The sequence below is a fragment of the Capra hircus genome, chromosome 29 (assembly GCF_001704415.2).
Source record: "Capra hircus breed San Clemente chromosome 29, ASM170441v1, whole genome shotgun sequence".
NCBI classification, from domain to species: Eukaryota; Metazoa; Chordata; class Mammalia; order Artiodactyla; family Bovidae; genus Capra; species Capra hircus.
Window position 1 is genome coordinate 51,150,935 of NC_030836.1, and position 9,462 is coordinate 51,160,396.

Consider the following 9,462-nt stretch of genomic DNA (forward strand, 5'->3'; position numbering starts at 1 on the left):
CCTTGTTAAGTTTAGCAGTTTTAATTGTCTATATTAATCAGAATTTTAACCCTTAAAGCTTCTGTTTCCGGTAAGGAGTAAGGAATTATGGACTGTCGTTAACACTTGCATTCTGCAGACTGACAAACTTATTAGCATTTTTTATAATTTCCAGAAACATGTACTTTCTCACGGATAATCACTCAGGGTAGTGTCAGGTGTCTCTGCTCATAGTAGTCCTGAACACCTTCAGTTTCTCTGTGAAAGGAAGTCTACGTACAGTGATTGTACTTCTCCCGTAACTGGGCCTCCCTGGGGGCTCAGCCGGTAAAGAGTCCGCCTGCAACGCGGGAGATCTGGGTTCAGTCCTTGGGCTGGGAAGATCCCCTGGAGAAGGGAAAGGCTCCCCACTCCAGTATTCTGGCCTGGAGAATCCCACGGACAGTCCACGTGATTGCAAAGAGTCAGACGCGACTGAGCGACTTTCGCTTTCATTTCCATATGCAGTCATTAATGTTTCAGCATCTTATTTTATTTGGGAATGATCTGGATACTTAATAAATTTCCATCATTTAATTTCCATCATTTAACAAAACTCCGAAGTTCCCAGTTACCAAAAAGTTTGGAGAAACTATTTTTAAGTATCATAAAACATAATTATTCTTAAAGAATTCACCTAACAACTTACATTTAATTCACTTATGAAAATACTATGTCAATTATTTTTTGACAAATTTTATAACAAAGATAACATGAATTTTTTGATGTTAGTAAACCTAGGTACAATAAAAGTAAGTATACTTACTGTTGATGACTCTGAAGAAATGTCTGTATTAATTAAGCCAACAAACTAGTTTTAATATCAGATATTAATTTAATGTTGAAAATCTCCCAGATCACATGAGCCTGAAATGCGTATGGGTTCGTTTCTATTCTATTTCTGAACACTTATATAAGCATGTAGTTTTCTTTAAGCCAGTTATATAGAGCTCTCTTACAAGTTAATGTTGGCAATACCGTCCAGTGGTAGAAACATACCGTATCGATGAGTACATTGATAGACAAAACACACAGTCACCCGGGCAGACGCAGACAGAGATCTCACAGTTTTCATTTCTAAACTTGCTTCATGAATCATGTACACTACAAAACTCACTAGTTTATAAACAACAGTTGGAGTAAGTTAAGCCTGGCACTCAGAGAGCTAAAGTATTTTTTTTTTAATATTCCTGCATTCCTGACCCTTGACTCCTCCTTTTTTAATTTTTCATTATTTTTTGGCTGTGCTGGGTCTTAGCCTCGGCATGCGGGATCTAGGTCTCTGACCGGGGATCCAGCCTGGAGCCCTGCAACGGAAGAGCAGAGTCTTAGCCACTGGCTCACCAGGGAAGTCCCAGCTAAGCCTTTCATTATTTGTAGAGAAGAGTTTTAAGATCTGTAACTGCCCTTGACAAAATGCTGGTCACTAGGGGAACAGTTACATGGTTAGAGGGTTGCCACTCCCATCCCCCCAGACAGTCCAGGTCAATCACCGGTGGCCAGTGAGCTAATCGATCAGGTAACGAAGCCTCCGGAACACGGATAAGGACTGGTGCTGGCCACTGCGCTCCTGGAGCCGCCAGGAGCTCTCCCCTTCTCCACACCCTGCCCCAAGCACCCTCCCACCCAAATTACATCCTTGTATGATAAACTGGTCACCTAGTAAGGAAGCCGTTTCTCTGAGTTCTGAGCACCACTCTGGGAAATTAATCAAACCCAAAGAGGAAGCAAGTCTTAGGACCTGCAACCTACACCCAGTCTGTCAGAGGCACAGGCGACAACCTGGACCCATGACTGGCGTTTTAAGGTGCAGGCAGGGACCGTCCCGGGGGTCTGAGCCTGTTACCTGAGGGGCTGGCGCTGGCCAGGAAGCCAGTGCTGGAACCGGATTGAGTGTGTGGGACGCCCAGCTGGTGTCGGAGAACCGCTGGGGGGCGTGGGGAAAAACCACACGTGCGAATGCCGGAGAGCAATGAAAACCCACCCGCGTAAAGCTTGCAGCGGTCACAGCAGCAACGAGCAGAAACAGCCCGAACGCCCAGCGAGGGACGGGTCCGGAGCAAGAAGCTGTATCCACACAGCGGACTGCTGTTTGGCCAAAAGGAGGACGAAGCAGAGATGAGAGCTGGTCTCAGAGGGGAACCTGCACGCCTGTGCTCACAGCAGCTTCGTTCACCACAGCCAAGAGTGGAGACAAGCCAGGCATCCGCCACTGGACGGACAGACGGCAGTCAGCGCTCTGTGTGTAATGCTGGGCTCTGCTCAGTCACGTCAGTCGTGTCTGGCTCTTTGCGACCCCATGGACTTCAGCCCGTCAGGCTCCTCTGTCCATGGGACTCTCTAGACAGAATGCTGGAGCGGGCTGCCATGCCCTCCCCCGGGGGCTCTTCCTGACCCAGTGGTCAAACCCTCATCTTCTGCATCCCCGGCAGGGCAGGCGGACTCTTTACTGCTGCGTCACTGCGGAACGTGACTCATCCTATGCAATGTCCTTAATCCTTAATGTGATGTTATTCATCCTTAAAGGGAAGGGGATTCTGACGCAGGCTGTCGTGTGGAGGAGCCTTGAGAACATGCTGCTGCAGCGAGGAAAGACAGAAGACCACAAACCGCATGGCTCCATTTGTACGAAATCTCCAGAACAGACAAATCCACAAGAGGGGCTGGGGCTGGGGGTGGGGGGACAACTGCTGAGGCTGCAGGGCTTCTCTGGAGGGGAGGGGTGCGCTCCAAAACCGAGAGTGGCGGGAACTTCCCCGGTGGTCCAGTGATTGAGACTCCACACCTGCGATTCAGGAGGTGCGGGTTCCTTCCCTGATCTGGGAACCAAGGTCCCACATGCTGCACAGCCAAAAATGAATCCATAGCTCTCAAGCACCTCATGCTGGCTCTGAGGCTCTTTAAAAACAAAAGATTAAAAAAAAATAAAATTGATCGTGGTGATGGATGCACCACTTTGAAGCCACTGAACAGGTGAATTACACCTCAGTAAAGCTCACCGAGAGCCAGACATCCTGGAATGTGAAGTCAAGTGGGCCTTAGAAAGCATCACTACGAACAAAGCTAGTGGAGGTGATGGAATTCCACTTGAGCTATTTCAAATACTGAAAGATGATGCTGTGAAAGTGCTGCACTCAATATGCCAGCAAATTTGGAAAACTCAGCAGTGGCCACAGGACTGGAAAATGTCAGCTTTCATTCCAATCCCAAAGAAAGGCAATGCCAAAGAGAGCTCAAACTACTGCACAATTGCACTCATCTCACATGCCAGTAAAGTAATGCTCAAAATTCTCCAAGCCAGGCTTCAGCAATATGTGAACCGTGAACTTCCAGATGTTCAAGCTGGTTTTAGAAAAGGCAGAGGAACCAGAGATCAAATTGCCAACATCCGCTGGATCATGGAAAAAGCAAGAGAGTTCCGGAAAAACATCTATTTCTGCTTTATTGACTATGCCAAAGCCTTTGACTGTGTGGATCACAATAAACTGGAAAATTCTGAAAGAAATGGGAATACCAGACCACCTGACCTGACTCTTGAGAAATCTGTATGCAGGTCAGGAAGCAACAGCTGGAACTGGTCATGGAATAACGGACTGGTTCCAAATAGGAAAAGGAGTACGTCAAGGCTGTATATTGTCACCCTGCTTATTTAACTTACATGCAGATTACTTCATGAGAAACGCTGGACTGGAAGAAACACAAGCTGGAATCAAGATTGCTGGGAGAAATATCAATCACCTCAGATATGCAGATGACACCACCCTTATGGCAGAAAGTGAAGAGGAGCTAAAAAGCCTCTTGATGAAAGTGAAAGAGGAGAGCGAAAAAGTTGGCTTAAAGCTCAACATTCAGAAAACGAAGATCATGGCATCTGGTCCCATCACTTCATGGGAAATAGATGGGGAAACAGTGGAAACAGTGTCAGACTTTATTTTCTTGGGCTCCAAAATCACTGCAGATGGTGACTGCAGCCGTGAAATGAAAAGACGCTTGCTCCTTGGAAGAAAAGCTATGGCAAACCTAGATAGCATATTCAAAAGCAGAGACATTACTTTGCCTACAAAGGCCCATCCAGTCAAAGCTATGGTTTTTCCAGTGGTCACTGATGGATGTGAGAGTTGGACTCTAAAGAAAGCTGACCGTTGAAGAACCAATGCTTTTGAACTGTGGTGTTGGAGAAGACTCCTGAGAGTCCCTTGGACTGCAAGGAGATCCAACGAGTCCATTCTGAAGGAGATCAGCCCTGGGAATTCTTTGGAACGAATGATGCTAAAGCTGAAACTCCAGTACTTTGGCCACCTCATGCGAAGAGTTGACTCATTGGAAAAGACTGATGCTGGGAGGGATTGGGGGCAGGAGGAGAAGGGGACGACCCAGGATGAGATGGCTGGATGGCATCACCGACTCGATGGATGTGAGTCTGAGTGAACTCCGGGAGTTGGTGATGGACAGGGAGGCCTGGCGTGCTGCAATTCATGGGGTCGCAAAGAGTCGGACCCGGCTGAGCGACTGAACTGAACTGAAAGCTGGGGTCAGAGGGCCTGGTAGGCAGGGCCAGTGGAGGGTAAGGTGGGCAGAGGCAGGGCACGTGTTGGGGGGCGGGCTGGGGTCCTGAAGAAGGATTGCTACCTGCCTGCCGGAATCTCTCCTTCCCTCTTCCTTTAATTCACTGACTAGGAAAGACCTTCCCCAGGAGCTCTGTTCTCTGGATAAAGACAGTGGTGATACCACCATACTAGTGCAAAAACATTTTATAAACTTTAAAATGCAACCTATTTTTATTTTCCTTAAGAATGAAATTTCCTTGTAATGATATGCTTCCAATATAACTCAATGATGTGTAATATTTGTGTATATTGAATTAAAATTCTTGTCATGCTCAAACAAAAAAAAACAACCAGAGAGTGTGTGGTGAGCCGATGAAGGAGTAGCTTCCAGCCTCAATAGGGTAAGTGTCTGGCTGCTTCTTTTTCCTCCCCAGCCTGGCAGGACTGACCCAGGGGTGACCAGCCAGCCCCACGCATACACCGCTCCACCCTGCGGGAGCCGCACCCTGGGTTGGCAGGGCCACAGGAAGACCCCCCAAGTCTGCAGAGACACACAGGTTCCCTGGGTTTGGCGGCTGTTACAGCAGAAAGTCTGGATTGCGCACATCTTAAAGGTTATGGTTGTAATTTCTTACCCTGGCCTGAATTTAGGTGATTAATGCCTGCGGCATGCCCTCACGGAGGTTATAAGCAGGTGTGTGCAAGTGGCTTCTTTTGTGAAACCTCAGCCTGCAGACGCTGCGAGCTGGGTGGCTAGGCCCCCTGGGTGTCCATTCAGGATACAGCCCTCCAGGCGCAGCCAGGGGCCCGAGGGCTTCCTGAGGACAGCCCCGCCCTGCGTCCTGTGCCTGACATGGCTGGGGTCACTCCTTTTCTGTATAGAAGAAGCAGGTGCTGGCACACAGTAGGGACACAGAGACGAGCCTCTGACCACGAAGGAGGTGAGGGACCCTCTCTGTGTGTCTGGACACAGGGGAGGTCCCGACATTGGGAGCAGGATGAGACCCTGAAGAGTGGGGTGGTCCTCCCCACAGACCCCGCCCCGAGCAGCCTCGGCTGGGCTGCCAGACAGAGTCTGCGTTGCATTCCACAGGGCCGGAGCGAGGGGGCGAAGCGAGCGATTAAATGGTGAATCACGCTGCTGTTGCTGCTGCTGCTGCTGCTAAGTCGTTTCAGCCTTGTCCGACTCTGTGCGACCCCATAGACGGCAGCCCACCAGGCTCCCCCATCCCTGGGATTCTCCAGGCAAGACTACTGGAGTGGGCTGCCGTGCCCTCATCCAGGGGATCTTCCTGACCCAGGGGTGGAACCCTGCAGGGGCCGTCAGGGAAGCCCCGTTCAGTGTACACTTATTGATCAAGATGTGTGTTCTGCTGTTCTTGGATGGAGTTTTCTAGAGATTGTCGGTCAGATCCAGCCGTCTGCAGCCCCCAGCTGTCTGCAGCACCCAGCCGTCTGCAGCACCCAGCCGTCCGGATGCCGTCTCATCACTCATCCCTTTACCAGGCTTCCCTCTGTCCCACTGGATGTGGAGCAGAGGGTGTCGAAATCCTCTTCGGCAGTTGTGCGTTTGTCTCTGTCCCCACAGTTCTCCCTGGTTTTGCTTCAGGCATTCTGAAGCTCTACAACTAGGTATATAAACGTCCAGGATTTCTACGTCCTCCTGATAAGTGCGTCCCTTTACCAGCTGAAAACAACCCAGTGTGTCCCTGGCGATCTCGAGCCAGCGCCTTTCGCGCACTCTGCTCGGCGTTCTCTCGGTTCTGTGACTTCTTACTCTGACTTGTGGCGACAGGAACCGTGCCCGGCCCTGCGCGGTGAGCGGTGCGATTTCTGTAGCTCTTCCAGGCGGTGCTGTTGTCCTCCTTGGCAGTTCATCCCGTGCCTGCTCTGGTCTGAACTCAGCTGAAGGCTCCAGGGGAGCCTCTGAAGACGGCAGTCCCGTCTCTGCAGGGTCTCCACTCTGCAAATGCCAGCCTGCTCACTTCCTCGGACCCTGGCCAAGTCCCCTCAACCCAGGGAGACCCTGCCCTGACCCTTGGTCACCCTCCTGGCGTGGCGGCCTGCGTTGTCTCTCCGGGCAGTGAACAGAGCCATCCTAGCGCCCCCATCCCACACCGACCACTGGTTGCCTGATGTCCTGTGTCTTGAAAATTGCTGCTTAATTATTTGGTGTGGATTTTAAACATTCATACGAGCTGTTCTGCAGACATCTGCCTTGTCGTTTCTCCCTGTTGTGCTGTACCCGGAGCGTGCGTGCATCAGATTCCCCCGACGACGGGCAATTAGGCTGCCAGCTCTGCTACACAAACAACTACACAGCAAACAGCCTCGAGTGCGTCCCTTGCGGGTTAGCTGGGGAGGCTCCAGAACAGGAGCTCTGGGCGTGACTAGCTTGCGAAGCCCCAGAGCGCCTCTGCCAGGAGGCCCCGGCTCAGTTTTCACCAGCCCTTGGTCTCCCTCCCCACCAAAGGCTACTCTTCTGATGGATAGAAGGTGGTGTCTCGTCACTGGTCTATTTCTCTCACTCGCTGCGAGTCTGAGAGCCCTTTCCCTTACCTGCCAAGCCTTTGGGCTTACCCTCTTTGAATTCACAACATCTGTCCGTTTATCATCTGGTTGTTCAGTCGCTCAGTCGGGTCCAGCTCTTTGCAACCCCACGGACTACAGAGTTTCTCTGTCCTTCACTATGTCCCGGAGTTTGCTCAAACTCACGATCATTGAGTCAGGGATGCCATCCAACCATCTCGTCCTCTGTCACCCTTCTCCTCCTGCCCTCAATCTTTCTCAGAGTCAAGGTCTTTTCAAATGAATCAGCTCTTCACATCAGGTGGCCAAAGTATTGGAGTTTGGGCATCGTCATCAGTCCTTCTAATGACTATTCAGGGTTGATCTCCTTTAGGATGGACTGGTTGGACCTCCTTGCAGTCCAAGGGACTCTCAAGAGTCTTCTCCAGCACCACAGTTCAAAAGCATCAATTTTTTGGCACTCAGCTTGCTTTATGGTCCGACTCTCACGTCCATACATGACTACTGGAAAAACCATTGTTTTGACTAGATGGACCTTTGCTAGTAAAGTAATGTCTCTGCTTTTTAATATGCTGTCTAGGTTGGTCATAATTTTTCTTCCAAGGAACAGGTGTCTTTTCATTTCATGGCTGCAGTCACCATCTGAAGTGATTTTGGAGCCCAAGATAATAAAGTCTCTCACTGTTTCCATTTTTCGCCCATCTATTTGCCATGAAGTGGTGGGGCCAGTTTCCATATTGTGGATATTAATTATTCGCTGGTGTTAGACAATGGTAAACATTTTCATCCTTCACTTGCCTGTTATCCTTTGTCAGGCAGATAACAAATGCATGGGCCCCGTGGGACCGTACTGTAGACGGAATAAACAATGCTGAGCACTTAGATCAATACCTGGCGCCTCCGAAGCATGCAAAGGTGTCATTTATCTTCAGTCTTATCAAGAATCCACCCAGAGACGTACAAAACACCATGGGGGGCTCTTGGTACATCGGGACGCTCTGTGAATCCTGGGGCCCATGGGGGCCACTATGAGGCAAAACCTGGACACAGAAGGCCAAGGAGGGCTTACCTGCCATGACAACGTGGATGGGCTGGGCACAGTGAGGATTCCACAGGCTGATGGCGTCATACGGGTGACATTCAGGGTCTCGGCCCTGGATGTTAAGTGTTGGGTCTCTGAGCAAACGTAGGCAGGTAGGTGGAGCAGCTGGTGTTTAGGACTCCCTTCACAGTTAACACTTTCTACAGAAATACACTTGGCGGGACCCCGCCCTCCAGCTCTGCCCCCTCTTCAGTTCTCCTGCCAGAGACGTCCTCTCTGCCCAGCTCTACGGCCCACAACTCCACTCTGTAAAGCTCCGTGATGACAACTTACTATTGATAACACCCTGCTGTGGTTCTCATGCCCACTCTAGGGTTGAAGCCCCCTTTTCTGCCCACCTCTCACTTTCTCTGCCCATCAGCTCCCTCTGCCTTTCTCAAGGATACGTGGTCAGTGCCCGGTGGCCAGGTGGTGCCGGTCTGACGAACACCTTCTCTCCGTGTTTGTCTTACCGAGTGTCTCTCCCGACGCCTCAACTTCTGTTCGGACCTTCCCACATCTATCAGAGGCAAAGTGGCAGCCTTTTCTGATTTTATCCTTTACAAACATGGCATAGATACTGCATCAATTCCATTAGAAATTGCTTTTTTGTTCAGCATAAGGTAGGGGTCGAATGACAAGTTTTTTCCCCAGGTACAGCCAACTGTTTTAGTACATGTACTACAAGATACTGCTCAGCAGGGCCGACACCCTCATAAACCAAGTTTTTGCGTTTTGTTCCATTGGTGAACTTGTCTATCCCCATATCTCTGTCCTAGGCTCAATTACTATAGTTTTAGAATACATTTGCCATCTTCTGGAACAGTCTCCTCCTGTCTCCGGCTTCTCCTCTTCCTTCTCCTGGAATGTCTTGGCTAACATCCAGCCTTTGTTCTATACAGATTCTAGAATCAGCTTGCTAAATAGTCTTAAAAAAAAAAAACACCCTGTAGGGGTTTTAATGATCATTTCTTTTGTAGGGCAATTTGGGGGACAATTGACATATTTCTGACATTAAGCCTTTCTATCCATGGATATGGTATATAGCTTCCCAACTTATTCAGGTCTTAATGTGTTTTAATAGAATTTTATTATTTTTCCTTAACACTCATAAAAGTTGCAGTTTTGTCTCATCTATTCTGTTGTTGCTCTTTTCAATGATGTTTTACAAAACTGTGTCCCCTGGTTATTGAGGATATTTATTTTTAATTGAAGGATAATTGCAATATTGTGTTTTCCCTCCTTGAGCCTCCCTCCCATCTCCCACACATCTAGGTGGTCACAGAT